This window comes from Macaca thibetana, chromosome 13 (genome assembly GCF_024542745.1).
Source record: "Macaca thibetana thibetana isolate TM-01 chromosome 13, ASM2454274v1, whole genome shotgun sequence".
Classification (NCBI taxonomy): domain Eukaryota; kingdom Metazoa; phylum Chordata; class Mammalia; order Primates; family Cercopithecidae; genus Macaca; species Macaca thibetana.
In genome coordinates, this window is record NC_065590.1 from 37,461,890 (window position 1) to 37,477,679 (window position 15,790).

The following is a 15,790-nucleotide window of genomic DNA, read 5'->3' on the forward strand; positions in this document are numbered from 1 at the left end:
TATTATTATTTTAAATGATGGACTCTTGCTTTGTTGCCCAGGCTGGAGTGCAGTGGCTATTCGCAGGCAGGATCATTGTGCACTGTAGCCTTGAACTCCCTGACTCCAGTGATCCTCCTGCCTCAGCCTCCCAAGTAGCTGGGACTACAGGCACACACCACCATGCCCAGCCCCAATCTCTCTCTCTCTCTCTCTCTTTTGTTTTGTTTTTGAGAGGGAGTCTCACTCTGTCACCTAGTCTGAAGTGCAGTGGTATGATCTTGGCTCACTGCAGCTTCCGCCTCCCAGATTCAAGCAATTCTCCTGCCTCAGCCTCCCAAGTAGCTGGGATTACAGGTGTGCACCCCTACACCCAGCTAATTTTTGTATTTTTAGTAGAAATGGGGTTTTACCATGTTGGCCAGGCTTGTCTCCAACTCCTACTCCTGACCTCAAGTGATCTACCCACCTCAGCCTCCCAAAGTGCTTGGGATTACAGGCCTGAACTACCATGCCTGGCTCTAATCTCTTTTCATTGGGCATTTAAGTGACTTCTATTTTTTATGTTTATAGTTTTTTTGTTTTGACTTTTTTTTTTTTTTTTTTGAGATGGAGTCTTGCTCTGTCGCCCCGGCTGGAGTGCAGTGGCATGATCTCAGCTCACTGCTCTACCCTCCAGGTTCAGGTAATTCTCCTGCCTCAGCCTCCCAAGCAGCTGAGATTACAGGCACCAGCAACCATACCCAGCTAATTTTTGTATTGTTAGTAGAGACGGGGTTTCACCATGTTGGCCAGGCTGGTCTCGAACTCCTGACCTCAAGTGATCTGCCTGCCTCGGCTTCCCAAAGTGCTGGGATTACAGGTGTGAGCCACTGCGCCCGGCCTGTCTTAACTATTTTTGTACATACTTTGTGGATATTTCACGTTATTTCCTTAAGATGGATTCCTAGAAGTGGAATTTGGGGGTTGAAAGATCTTTTGGGCTTTTATACATATTGCCACATTGCTTTCCAGGCAGATACCAGCCAACATTCTGCCAGAGGTCTTTCTGCCTCACTGAGACTGCTTGCTTATGGATTACTCAGCTCTCATTCCTTTCCCTCTTCTCAACATTTTTTGACATGTAGCCTTACCAGTAGCGTTAGATACTTGGGTGGAATGGTCCTTGTCTTCCTTCCAGGTCAGATGGGATCCCCTGTTCTTCTTCAGAGCTACTTCTCCTCCTTGTTTTGGCATAAATCTGGTCTAAACCCTGTGACATTTTGGTTTGTCCTGGTGCCCTGTCGTGGCTTCTGAGTGAATGAGCCCTTTCCTAATTAAGCTTCAGATATTTTTTCCTTAGGCTTCTGACTGCTCTGCACTGACCTTGTGGCCTCTCTCTTCAACCCTTTGTTGAGGCCCCCGAGACTCTGGTTATTGGAAGACCAACCAACCTTCCTCCCCAACCCACATTCTGTCTCTGTTCTGTTTTGCCTGGTACTCATTTGTTATCAATCTAGTTGATGAGTTTATACTCATTTGGTTTTTAGGTTGTTAATGCTAGGTCTCTGCTTCAGGGAAGCTGGGTTTCTTTCTGTTTTATTTGGAGCCTGAGTCAAGTCTGATCTCAGCTTTGCCCAAGAGGGCTGAGTTGGCCGTCCCTGGAACTTACTGCATCGCTGGAGCTTCCACTGAGAGCCAGAAACTGACTCCTCAGTTTTGTTTCTCTTCCTATTACCCAGCTTTCACTTCCTTGGAGTCACTAGGTTCACTAGGTTTCTGTTTACCTGGGGGAATGTCTCGACCTCTCAGGTCTTTTGGAAGCACAGTGAGAGGACGACACAGAGACCAACGCCTGGGCAGATTCTCTCCTGTGCAGACAGCATTTTCACACAGCCAGGACTGGGGTGAGCCACTCGCCTCAAGTGCAGAATTTAAGGGGGCACTCAAAACTCAGTAATCAAGATAAAGAGTATTTGTATGCTTTTTTTTTAAAGACAGAGTTTCATTCTTGTTGCCCAGGCTGGAGTGCAATGGCACAATCTCGGCTCACTGCAACCTCTGCCACCCGGGTTCAAGTGATTCTTCTGCCTCAGCCTCACAAGTAGCTGGGATTACAGTTGTGTGCCACACCTGGCTGATTTTTGTATTTTTAGTAGAGACGGGTTTCTCCATGTTGGCCAGGCTGGTCTTGAACTCCTGACCTCAGGTGATCTGCCCACCTCAGCCTCCTAAAGTGCTGGGATTGCAGGTGTGAGCCACCATGCCTGGCCTCAGTTTTTTAAAAATAAAAATTAATGCAAACAACCATGGTGAACAAAATGTTAGAATTTAAAATAAAGACAGGATCAGTAACAGTGCTGTGCCCAGCCACCCCGCAGCCCAAGACCAAGAAAAAAATCAATAATTCTGAGTCTGTCCTTTTGTGCTCAGGGCAAGTGCCTCACTCCCCTCACCCTAGTCCTGACCCTGGTTTCCCACCAAAGGCGGAGTAAGTTTTCCCCGATGTAATTCGGTTTATCAGTTGGTGCTGGCATGCTCCTGGTCCTTATTGGAAACTTACCTTCTTCACAGGCCTTGCCAGGTTTGTCTGTGGCTGGGCTTTTATTTCATCTGATATGAAAGACTCCAGCCTATGTGTTTCCTCCCAGTTGAGGGCTTAGTCTTTTCTCTCTGATTGCTGTCTGATAATCCCAGGTGAAAACCATCTTCGCAGATGAGTGCTGTGAGTGGTGGAGATCTTGGCTCCTGTCCTCCCTAACACTGATCCGTCAACTCAAGAAAGGTAACAATGCAAGCCGTGTACCCCTGTCCACTTCTCTGTGTCTGTCCTTTCCCAAACAGGTATTTGACCATTTTTCCTCCTTGGTCTTTGTACACTAATGCAAGTACCGTTTTAATGTAAATCTAGTCCTTATCTTAAAAATTCTAACTCATCAAGTGTAATTTTTTGTGTTATATTTTAATACTCTGTTCTGGGTAGTTTCTATTAAAGCCTGTAATTGTTAAAATTATTGAAACTCGCATTATTGAGCTCATACGTTCTACAGACATATTAGTGCAAGGTGACGTAGAGTCATTGGGTGCAAGGAACAGAAATTTAATTCAAATTTAAAAATTAAGAAGGAATGTATTGGATAAATACAAGGGAACCTCCCAGAACCCAACAGCAGGAAGTGAAGCTAGATTTTGTGGGTATTGGAAGTTACCAGGTGGCTCTTCTGTCCGCCTCTCTGTCTCTCTCTCTGGAACACACATGGCTGACATTAGCAGCCATCATCCTAGTCTACATGCTTGTGTAGCACCATTTGATTACCGTTCCTGGGTCATCACTTCGGATTCTCAAGGGAGAATGCACTCCAGGTGTCCACTCCTGGTCCAGTTAGCTGTGAGAGGGAAAGGGGGTCACTTGATATAATGCATCTCTAATCATTATTTTAGCATAGGGTGAAGAGTATGGTAAACTAGGCTTGTTTTTCCTGCAGTAAATAAAAATAAAATCCTTGCCCTGTGAGAGAATATAGTCCTAGCGAGAAAGACTGGAATGCATATAAGTGGGATATAATCAGAGTAAAAGAGATCAGGGTGGGCATGGGGGTGGGCATTCTGTTGGGTGAAAGTTCACGGAGAAGTCCTGGTTTGATCTACACCTAGACTTAGAGCTATGAGTTTACCAGTTAAAGAGGGGATGGGCATTCCAATACAGAGTACATACAGAAAAGCACAGAGGCATCAGAGAACACTGGCCAGGCACTCTCAGGAGTTCACTGTGGGTTCCAGACTATGATGGGCCTTGTACATCATATTAAGAGACTTAATCTTGTAGATGATCAAGAGCTAGAGGAGAGTTATAAGTAGCGAAACAACATGATTGGATGTGCTATTAATTTACCAAACATCTATTAATCATCTACCATGTGCTAAGCACTGTATTAGCCCTGAGGATTCCAAGATAAACAAGAAGCTCTCCTTGCCAGTTTTATTTCTTCGGTGACTCGTTTTTCAGGTGCCCTACCTAGAGAACAGTCTAGAATGTTGTTTTTATGGGTTCACAGTATTCAAAATCCTTACACTGGTAGAAATAACAAGTATCATTTCTAAGGCAGAAAAGAGAATGGTTCCCTCTTTGCCTTGTCTGTCTAATAGAGAGATTAACACATCCAAGGTAATCACAATACGTTTTGAATACATTATGATAAGTGCAACGAAATAGAGCTTCAGGCCACATGTATGGTAATCTGAAAATTCGGGTGACTGGCAGGGACAGGGAGGACTTTGCAAAAGAGGTATTATTTTAACAATTGTAAACTCATTTTATCAAGCAGAAGACTGAGACAGGATATTCCAGGCAGAGGGAACAGCATGTGTGAACCTCCTGAGAATAAAGCAGCAGAAAGGTTAAAGTTCTGAAAGTTTGTTGGGTTGGGAGGAGCAGAGGTGGGGAAGAGGGAGTATTGAAAGATGAGGCTGAGTGAGGAGAGGGCAGTATTCAAATTATAAAGGGACTGGAACTGTTTTACATTTTTGGTGGGAGTATACAATGGTACAGTCACATTGGGAAAAGGTCTGTCACTTTCTTATAAAATTAAATATATACCTATCCAGTGGCCCAGCACTTCTCCTCTTAGGTATTTACCCCAGAGAAATAAAAACATGGCACAAAAAGACTTGTACAAGAGTGCTCTTAGAGTTCTCTTTATAAGAGCCCCAGTCTGAAATAGCCCATGTGTCCATCTGTAAGGGAGAGGACAGACAGATTTATTCAACCAGTGAAATACTAGTCAGCCATGAAAATTAACAAACTACTAATACATTCAACAATATAAACGTTTATGATGAGTAAAATATCCTTATACAAAAAAGTACATACCATATAAGTCTATTTTTATGAAGTTCTAAAGTAGGCTAAACTAATAATACATGAAAACAGTCAGAACAGTGGTTGCCTGTGGGAGGATTTGGGTGGAATGGTCTGGAAAGGGGCCTGAGGGACTTTCTGTGAGATGGAAAGGTTTTATATTTTGATGGGGATTAGGGTTACATGAGTGTATTCACTTACCAGAACTCATCCAATAACACACTGAAGATTTGTACATTTCACTGTAAATAAATTTTATTTACCCTTATCCCCAAAAAGAACTATGAGCCCTGAACACTAAAGATATGTATGCTGAAGTATTTAGGGTGGAGTGCAGTAAGGTTTGCAACTGACTTGGAAATGCATCAAAAATGAGATGAGTTGATGTTTGGATAGATGGATGATAAACAGTTGATAAAAGAAGTGTAGCAAAATGTTAACACTTGTAGATTCTACAAGTTGTGGGTGTATGGATGTTTGCAGTTTGATCTTTTCAACTTTACTGTATGTTTGAAATGTTTCATAATGAAATGGGGAAACATATAAAGGCTCTTATATTCTGCTGCATTAAGGAATTTGGGCTTTTCTCTGGCTCAAAGGGACTAATGAACGCTTTTAAGAGGAGTTATTCCATAGGAGTTTTACAAAGAGACTGGAGGCACGGAAACTTATGACTGTATTTTAGTTTTTCAGTAAGAAAACAGGAAGGCCTGAGCTAAGGGGCATCAGGGGCACAGTAGAAGGGATGGATTCTGGGTTTGGGGATAGAGTTCTTAAGACTCAGTGAAATCAACTTGGCAATGGCGGGAGTTGGGGTGGGGAGGATATTGTGAGCTGGTGCCCAGTCCTGACTGAAGGACCACAACCTAGGGGCTGATGGATGACAGTAGTGTGGTCAGATAGCCTGAATGTCAGAGGAAAGTCTTTAACACGAAGTTAAGTCAGAATGCTCTGTAACTAATGACTGGGAGCTAAGAAAATGACAGCCTGCTTTCCAGCATGAGAGCCCATCTTTCAGAACATGGGAGAGTCAGGGCAAAATAGGATGACCTGGAAAAAGTGGTTGTGTCTGGAGACCAGTTGATGAAACCTAAAGAGTTGAAAACAAACCCGGGCAACATAGTAGGATCCTGTCTCTACAAAAAATTTAAAAATTAGTTGGATGTGGTGGCATGCACCTGTAGTCTCAGCTACTTGGGAGGCTGAGCTGAGAGGATCACTTAAGCCTGAGAGTTCAAGGCTTCAGTGAGCCATGATTGCACCACTGCACTCCAGCCTGGGTAACAGAGCAAGACCCTATCTCAAAAAAAAAAAAAAAAGGTTGAAAACATTTATGTACCTTTGATGCCAGTGCGCATTCCATAACTTGGCTACTAAACTCACATCATTACACTAGAAAGTGCTCAGGATTCACAGTTACTTAACCCGATCTTTCTACAAAAGCAGTAAGTGTGGAAAACTATGTAAGCTTTGAAGCATGAAGTTGAACTGGAATGTTCTCGAATTAACATTTGGGAACTGAGAGAATGTCAGCCAGAACTTCAGCTTTGCTGAATCTCCCATTCTCTTTTGGAGAATGTAGTCCACTAACATATGGTGTCTGGTTGAAATGATCAGAGCCACAGCTTGAAGGTCTGTAGCATGGGTGGGGACTGACACATCTGAGCACCGATGCTGCTCCCTCCGGCTGACCTCTGCTGCTCTGTTTGCTCATCACTTACTAGAGATTGTGGCCCTGGTGGATTAGAGGGATGAGCACAATTTATGCCAAGAGGCTCTCCACTCCTTTAGGCAAGGGATGCTTCAGGATTGAGCATGGGGGTATTTGATTTCTTTTCCCTCTCAACTGAAGCGTTTTGATTTCCAGCACAAGTATTATTTTTGAAAGAAGCAATAGTGTATAGGACAAGTGTTTATTATTGTGACAGCACAGAGATTTCTGTGAAGCTCCCCTTAAAGTTCCACCTTGAGCACTTGCCCTGGCCCAGGGTTCAGTCGGTCCTGTCTCACACTGCTCAGTTATGCCAGGCCGAGCAGTGCAGGGTTTTTCCACCTTTTCACCAAGAGGATGTTCTCTTAATATACGTCCCTTCTAGCCCATACTGGACTCTGACCGTCTGAAGATCTGGGACTGTGTAATGTTTTTGTTGTTGCTGTCATTGTAGTTTTGTTGGTTTTTTAAAATTTTTTATCGGTATCCTTTATGGTACTCGGCAAACACATTGTATAACAAACACTTGAGAACCTGCTGTGGAGCAGCCACTGTGCTGGGTGACAGAGATGCCACAGTGAATCAGTCATCGTCCCTGCCCTTGTGCAGTTTAGAGTGTACAGGGGAGGAAGGCATGCAACCAGGAATTGCCCTATAAGTATTAAATTATATTCATAGTATGTCCTGGAGAGAAAGTAGAGGGTGCTGTGTATACCAAAGAACTTAATCATATGGGAGTGAGGGCCAGGGACCGTCAGGAAAGGCTTAGCCAAGGAAGTAACGTTTAGCCTGAAATTTGAAGGATGATTACTAGGATTGGCTCAGGCCAAGAATGAGGTGAAAGGGCCAAAGGGAGAAGCATGTGCAAAGATCCTTAGGCAGATTGGAGCATAAGCAATGCTGCAGAAGAAGGAAGGCTCTTGTGGCTGGAACCGAGTGAGCACTGGAAGGTGGAGGTGTATGAGCTAGTTTGGAGAGAGACCACATCACTCCGGGCCTTGTAGGCCTTGATCAGTATTTGGAGTTTTATTCTAAGAGGGGTGAGAAGCCATTGCGAAGTTTCAAATGATATTCAGTTTCTGATGTCTTTCAGCGAATCTCTCGACATTTGCCAGAGAGCTAACTCTGTGGCAGCAGTATAAGGCAAAGGTAGGGGCGGGTAGCTTGTGGAAAGGCCCTTTCTTGGTCAGCCTTAGCTGATAGCCCAGGCCCAGTGTACTATGGTTCTAGGTGTAGTAATCAACAAGAACCAACTTGTATGTGAACCAACTTGATTTCTTAAACTCTTCCCTTTTGTTCCAGGCAAGTCTTTTTCCTGGAAAATTGTTTTGAGGGGAGAAGGAAGACTTGCCAAACCCCTAAGAAGAACCTCCTGAGCTGGAGATCCTCCCCAATCAATCATTACAGTCCTGGAGAGGAAGAACCAATAGCCAGGCCAGTGTGCCATGTTCAGCCTGGGCTGTGGCCTCGATTGGGTTCTGTTGATGTTTCTGTAGCACCTCCACCACCACCACCATTTGCCAGTCTCTGATTTTGTGCCCACAGCTTGAGTGGGGAGAGAGGGAGTTGAAAACCTCAAGTCATTCCCCATCTGGGTGTTCTGTCTGCCTGGGGAAAGGACTGCTTTGACGTGTTCCCCAGAAGGAGCTGGCACATGGTGATTTTTAATTTGAGGCAAGTGAGGAGAGATTGACATTAAAAAACAAACCCCAAGCCCCCACTGAAATCAGTGTTGACACATGCTTTGCATTGACCTTTTCTCCTGGAAAAAGCTTTGCTGTGCTCCTTGCCATCTGTTCTAGAGTTTTGAAAACTTTTGTTCCTTCCGAAGCTTTTGGCAAAGTTGTCTTCGATGTGAGTAAGTTGTGGATGGGTGTTGATCAGCCTCTTGGGGGTCATTCCTTGTGGGAGCTCACAGGTGCTGTGGATAGAGCACCCAGGTTCTCACCGTGGAGAGGACACTCTCCCACTGAATAGTGCACCTGAACTCTCACCATGGAGAGGACACTCTGCCACCTGAATAGTGCACCCAGGTTCTTACCAGGGAGAGGATACTCTGTCACCTGAACAGCACCCAAGATCTCACCATGGAGAGGACACTCTCCCACCTGATCAGCTAGACAGGCAGAGTTGTGGGCAGTCCCTCTTTCCTTTCACGGTGCCATTTCTCTTCTCCCTTCCTTGGGAGTGGAGGTGTTCCTGCATGATCTGCTGCTACAGGAAGGGGACAGCAGCTTGAGAGGGGACACCAGGAGTTGGCACTCCTGCAGTCTAGCCCTGGTCCTGCCACTAGGTGGCAGTACTAAGGAGAATGCTTAGGCTTTTCTCTGTGTCTTAGTTTCCCAGTTGGTCAAGTGGAGGTTGTAGTACATGACCTGCTGACTTCACAGGCCCTTATAAAGATGGAAGCAGGGCTCTCTGGTTCAGTCCTAGCTTAGAAATATGTTTTCATTAAACTGCACAAGGTTTAAGAGATTTTTAAAAGTTTGTTGCCTGATTTTTAAATCAGGAGCTCTCACCTAAAAATCCAGCTGTTTTTAGAAATCAAAAGGCTTGACAACTCTTAGCCCACGCTCCTTCGTGACAGTGACTGGCTGGCATTGAGGAGTGGCTGGCCCATGAGCAGGGGAATGAACTTTCTCAGGGCCACTGGCCCCACTCCTCCCTGTGATCTTCCTGACAGTGAGTCTGTGTCATCACACAGCCTCCATACGCTTTGTTACAGCTGGACTGTTTCACTCCTTTGTGTGATCTCCCTGGCCTCTTCAGGCATTTGGGTTTGTGCTCTTGATCTCAAGAAGATATTCCAGATGTAGGATTTTGTGATAAGTAATGTGTCATACAAATACAAAGTGGTTTTTACAGGGAGGTGGCGGTGGAAGGGAAAGGCGGGAACACCTTCTTTCACCATGTTGGTTAGGCTGGTCTCAAACTCCCGACCTCAGGTGATCCACCCGCCTTGGCCTCCCAAAATGCTGGGATTACAGGCATGAGCCACCACGCCCAGCCTAATTTAGTCTTAATTTCTGCCCATGAGGAAATGAAGGCCGGAGAGATCCAGCAACTTGTTCAGTGTTCATGTACGTCTCCTGGATGAAACCCACCTTAACTGAGTTATCTGTCTGATTCCTTAGAAAAGCTTTAGAAGACTATTATTTTATGCTTGTTTTCTGCATTAAGTGAGCAGCATCTGTTGAGTTTCACCTTGTTTTAAAAGAGAAACCAAGAGTTTGTAGGGCAGAAAATTGGAAAACAAAGAGCAGACAATGGGCCTGGATGCGTTTTTTCTTCATTTGGTATCCTCCAGCTCTTTTGGCTTGTGTCATCTTTCCTTCTCAGACAAGTGGACTCCATTCCCAAAAGTGGATATAGGACTTATGTTAGGAAGCGCAGTTTCCTTTTACCTGCAAGATATAAACAGTTGGCAATTTCAGTGCCTAGAATATAGGCCCGATTTTAAAATATCCAGCAAACCTCTTTGGCAGCAAACCCAGAATTCCTGTCTCAGCACCATGATGGGCTTCTTTGTCTCATATTCCTGGTCTAATCATTCTCATTGTCCGCCCAGCTGTTTGCCATCACTTCTCAGATAATCACTTTGGTATTTTTCTCCTCTTCCTGCTCACCTTAACTTCCCCTCCCTCACTTTTCCTTGCAAAGTGGAAGTCACTGGTGTCCTGATTCATTCAGAACAGCCCCTGGGACTTGGCACCCTCTAGCATGATTCAGTATTTGAATACAGAGCCAGGAGATATACTGCTTGCTTCTTCTTCCAAAGCCCCATTGCTGAATTGAATATTATAGTGAGGCTCCCAAAGAGGGTGTTTAAATCTTTTACTTTATTTATTTTTCTAGAGACAGAGAGAGTCTCGCTGTGTTGCTCAGGCTGGAGTGCAGTGGTGCCATCATAGTTCACTGCAGCCTCAACCTCCTGGGCCCAAGCAATCCTCCTGCTTCAGCCTCCCGAGTACCTAGGACTACAGGCATGCACCAGTGTACCTGGCTAATTTGTCTTTGTTTGTTTGTTTGTTTTGTTTTGTTTTTGAGATGGAGTCTCGCTCTGTCGCCCAGGCTGGAGTGCAGTGGTATGATCTCAGCTCACTGCAACGTCCTCCTCCCAGATTCAAGCAATTCTCCTGCCTCAGGCTCCCGAGTAGCTGGGACTACAGGCGCACGCCACCATGCCTGGCTAATTTTTGTATTTTTAGTAGAGACAGAGTTTCACCATGTTGGCCAGGATGGTCTTGATCTTCTGACCTCATGATCCGCCCACCTCGACCTTGCAAAATGCTGGGATTATAGGCATGAGCCACCATGCTTGGCCTGTCCTTGTTTTTTAAAAGTTTGAAGACCATGATCTCATGTTGATATCAGAACTAAAAGAGATTTTAGAATTTATGTAATACCCTCCTCTGTGTATTACAAATTCTCACTCACTGTCTTCTCCCTGCAGAGAACTAGGCACTTCTGTCATCTTTGCTTATTTCGCAGGTAGAAGTCTAAGTTATCTCAGTAATTTCATTGGTGACTCCATGATCCTGTGCTTATTAAAATCTTTTATCAGGAAAGTGATGGGAAGCAGCTAATCCTAGGAGTTTAAAATGTTGAAGGATCTATAGGGAAGTGCAAATTAAAACCACAATAAGATGTCACTACACATCCACTAGAATAGCTAAAATGAAAAATACAATACCAAGTGTTGATAAGGATGTGGAACAATTGGAATTCTCGTATGTGGCTGCTGGGAGTGTAAAATAGCACAACCACTGTGGAGTACTGCTTGGCAGTTTCTTATATATAAAGGGAAATAGTCACTTGCCATATGACCCAACAATTCCATTCCTGGGTATATACCTAAGAGAAATAATTATCTATGTCCATAAAAAGGACTTCTGTATGAATGTTTAATTCATAATAGCCAAAAGCTAGAAACAATTCACATGTCCTTCAACAGGTGAATGAATAAACTAATTGTGTAATATGTATACAGTGGACTACTAGTTGACCAAAAAAACGAAAACTACTGATACATGTAACAATGAAGATGTATCTCAGAAATGTTATGCTGCGTGAAAGAAGCCAGACCATAGGAGCATATACTGTAGGATTCCATTTATTCTAGAGCAAGCAAAACTATAGGGATGGAAAGCAGATCCAAAGTTACTTAATACATGGGATGGTGAGGGAGGGTAGGGGAGATTGTCTACAAAGGTACCTGAAGAACTATCTGCAGTGATGGATTGGCTGTCACCACAGCCACTCGTGTGAGTATATACAGTTGCGAAAACTCATCGAACTGTACACTTAAAATGGGTGCATTGTTGATATAAAATATATTTGATATATATTTTTCATTGTTGATATAAAAGTTGATATAAAAATAAAAATTTCTGAAGATGAGGGATCTTATCTGAACTGTACCACCAACTAGCTCTATGCGTTATTGCGAAAGGAACTTAATCTTTCTGCATGTCTTCCCTGTTGGGAAAATGAGTATGATAGGTTGCTCGCCTACCTCATTCAGTCGTTGTGTGAATACAGATGAAATAATTTATTTTGAAATGCCTTTAAAATAAGTCGTATACACGTGCTGGGTGGGAGGAGTATTCCATAAACTCATCTTGAGGGAAGAAAGACAAGAACTGTGGTAATGAATGTCTGAGCTAATATTTATATATATGTTGGAATTCATTTGCAAATCATCTTTTTACTTTGTGGAACATGAGCTGTGTCACTTCCCCTCCTTGGTCTTGAGTAAAATGAAGGGGTTAGACTAGATCAGACGTAGAAAACTGGAGGCTCGGAGATTATCTAAAGCTTTTCAGATGTGTTTTCTTTAGCCCCTACACTATGGTGACCTGAACAGCATTAATTTAAAAGGTGACTTGTTGCCAGTGTTTAAATATGGAGATTTCACATACAATTTTGGGTTTCTAGCTCATTTTTAGAAATTAGCAGATCTGACAAAACCAGGTCCACATTCCCACATGGCAACAATGATCTGGAGTTGCATGGTGGCCATCCTGTTACATGAGCCATCACATTAGTTTCCCATATTCTTTACCACTATCTGTGTGTAGCCTTCTCTGTCCTCTGTAGAAACCTTAAGTGGAGAGTTAGTTCATTATTGAATGCTCACTGTGTGTTAAACACTATTTTATGGCATGACAATCCAGAGGCAAACCAAACAGACAAAACCTCTAAACTCATGGTGAGCTATAAATAGCCATCCACATCTCCATCAACAATTAGGGGGAGAAAGTTAGACCAACAATGCTGTATATTTTAGGGAAAACGGGAGAAAACATGTTTTCTTGTGGACATAAAAAAAAAAAATCCTACGTATTTAATAGGCAAAGCATGTCTATGTCAAAATTACGCTGCCTACTTCACTTGCTTGCTTCACATAATAGATCATATCCTTTTTATCTTTTTGAATCAGTAGATTCATAGATGAGATTATCTGAGTGTTTCAAAAAATGTCAGTAGGCAGAGAGACTGACACAGGCTACTGAATGTTAAGATTTTCTTACCTCTGTCCAAACCATTAGGTTTTCCCGTTTAATCAGGATCTTGGGATGCAAATCAGGCTGAAATAAACACCTCTATTGACAGTCTTCTCTGTTGACAGCCTCCTTCCATAATAGCCTGAACCCTCTTAAGCTCTGGCTGAGAATCTCATCACCCTGATCGGTGTGGCAGATGGGGCTGTGCACGAGAAGTGTCTTGAATGGCACTCTCTCCCTCTTCTAACCTCGTAGTTTACATCTCCATTTGGCCAACCACACAGTGATAGTGACCAACATCTTTAGACTGACAAATCCTGTTAGGCGTGGATTTTGATCTCATGATTTAAATGCTTCTCATCTGCAGATAAGCCCCTTTATAGGCATAGATGCTTGACAGTGTGGCTTCATCTGTGTTAAGTAAAGTGATTCACTAATTTGCTTTTAGATTTATCATGGTCATAGGCTTTGAGAATCTGGGCTGGCTCTCGTCAGCCATTGTGCTTACTGGATTGTGTGGTAGGCGACTGACCCATTTCTTCAGTCTTGGCTGAGAAGGTCATCTTGCTACCTACAAAGAAAACTGCACTGCTCCCATCTGGTGGTAGTTATCTCGAACTGCAGCATCTGAAGGAATTGCCCTGTCCTTCAGCAGTGCCGGGCAGCACGGAAGTGTAGGAAATACCTATTCCCACCTTTTGTTTCACAACATTGTCAGCTGTTTCCATTTTACCTAAAGGGTATCACATGGTTTTTCTAGGAGAGTGAACCACTCCAGCTTCTGCCCATAACTAGCCATGGGACTTCTAAGCCTCACTTGTTTTGTCCATGCATAAAGCAAAACACTTGGACTTAATGCTCTCTAGGAGTGCTACTCTTGCAAAGTCTGTAGTTCTGTGATTTTGAAAAAATTTGAAATATCAATGAAATGAATCCTACTTATACTATTTACAAAACAATTATGAACATACATAGAAATTTTGCAATTTATGCTACTACTTTCCTCAGTTCTAATTAATTATAAGATAACATCATGGATTTAATAACTTTGGCAGGGAGTGGGGGAAGAAAAGATAAATACCACTGCTTTAAATGCACATGTTTATTACAAGGCATTCTGATACCCTTGAAAGCAAAATGTAAAAAACATGCATTTTAGAATTAAGAAATGTGTGTGTGAGAGAGAGAGAGAGAGAGATAAGACCTCTAAGTGTCAATGCTACTTTTGAAAATGGAAAATGTTATTGAGGTACAAAGATTAGAGAGATGACAGTTAAAATTAAAGATTGTATAGTAAATTTTAGTGTTTATTTGAATACTGAGGAATATTATAACAGGAAATGCACAAGCATGCAGTCTCTGGTAAATCATTATCATAGTCCACATTTGGAACCGAAGCCCATTACATTATCTTTTTACAAAATTAGGTGTGTATTTTATGAAAACATTCAACAGTGCTTTATGATAAAGGCTCTTTATGGTTGCAAGTAACGAAAACCAACTCAAGCTAACTTGAAAAGAATAACTGTGTAAAGATGCAGCAGGAAATTCCATGGGCATCAACAGACAGGTACTAAAGTGCCGCTGAGCCTTGAGGGAATTCAAAGGGCATAATCAGGACCCAAGTCTTTATTTCTCAGAGGCCGAAGATCTCTATAATGGTTGTTTATTGATCTGTATCAATTTTGCATGTGGCTCCTAGCCCAGTACTACATCATAACCTCTATATAAATTCCCATACTGAAGACTTCCCTCTGTGTTCACCTCTATACAATTAGTGACCACCTCTGAGCAAGAATAGCATACTGATTTTTTTGCTGAACAGAGTCAATGGACAGGATATTCAAGCTAAATGATGACAACGTACAAGGCAGGCAGATGGACTGAGTGTCCAGTGTAACTGCTACTTATTCCAAAGTCTTCAACTTTGACAGTTTTGCCTCACTTTATCTAAGTCCTCTCACCAATGGCATTGAACACCTCATATAGTGCTTTAGGAGTGAAGTTGAGGTTAGGGTTCTAAGAATTTGGGGATGCTGTGATGTGGTGTAACAAATTTAGAGCACTTGAGAATTTCTGTAGAGTTATATGCATTTCTTTTTTTTTTTTTTTTTTTTTTTTTGAGATAGGGTCTCTTACCCAGCCTGGAGTTCAGTGGCGCAGTCACGGCTCACTGCAGCCTCCGCCTCCCAGGCTCAAGCCATCCTTCCCCGCTCAGCCTCCCAAGTAGCTGGGACCACAGGTGCATGCCCACCATGCCTGGCTAATTTTTGTATTTTTTGTAAAGACAGGGTTTCGCCATGTTGCCAAGGGTGGTCTTGAACTCCTGAGCTCAAGCGATCTGCCTGCTTCAGCCTCCCAAAGTTCTGGGATTGCAGGCATGAGCCACCACACCTGGCTTATATATTTCTATTAATGAATTGTGAACTGTCTTTTAGAGAAAGGTCAGTGTGGACATTAAAAAGTCTCCCCACTAATTGTGTCATACTTGCCTTGTGTATGCTATGTGGAATAGCACTTTCTTACCCATATCATGTATCTTCTCAATAGCCCAGGAGGCAGGGAGGGCAGAAGGAATCTTTAGGTCTGTTTTTAGGTTCAAATTGAGTGATAGGATGAGAAGAAAAAAAGAGGAGATTCTTGAAATTAATTGACAACTATTTAGCAATTAGTGAAATAATTTCCTAGCCTCTCTGGTATGAGGGAAAGTGTGCTCCACTTACGTCTTTAAAAATGTTTTTGGTTTGAATCACATCT

At 42.9% G+C, this 15,790-nt stretch overlaps 3 protein-coding genes across 11 annotated transcripts in view; 2 read left to right on the forward strand and 1 right to left on the reverse strand.

Annotated features, from left to right (window-relative positions):
• The window catches only part of NFU1 (NFU1 iron-sulfur cluster scaffold), a 532,135-nt gene that overhangs the window by 354,651 nt on the left and 161,694 nt on the right, over positions 1–15,790 (forward strand). The window lies entirely within an intron of this gene.
• SNRNP27 (small nuclear ribonucleoprotein U4/U6.U5 subunit 27) overlaps positions 1–15,790 on the reverse strand; it is a 716,203-nt gene that overhangs the window by 340,891 nt on the left and 359,522 nt on the right. The window lies entirely within an intron of this gene.
• AAK1 (AP2 associated kinase 1) overlaps positions 1–15,790 on the forward strand; it is a 224,816-nt gene that overhangs the window by 106,705 nt on the left and 102,321 nt on the right. The window lies entirely within an intron of this gene.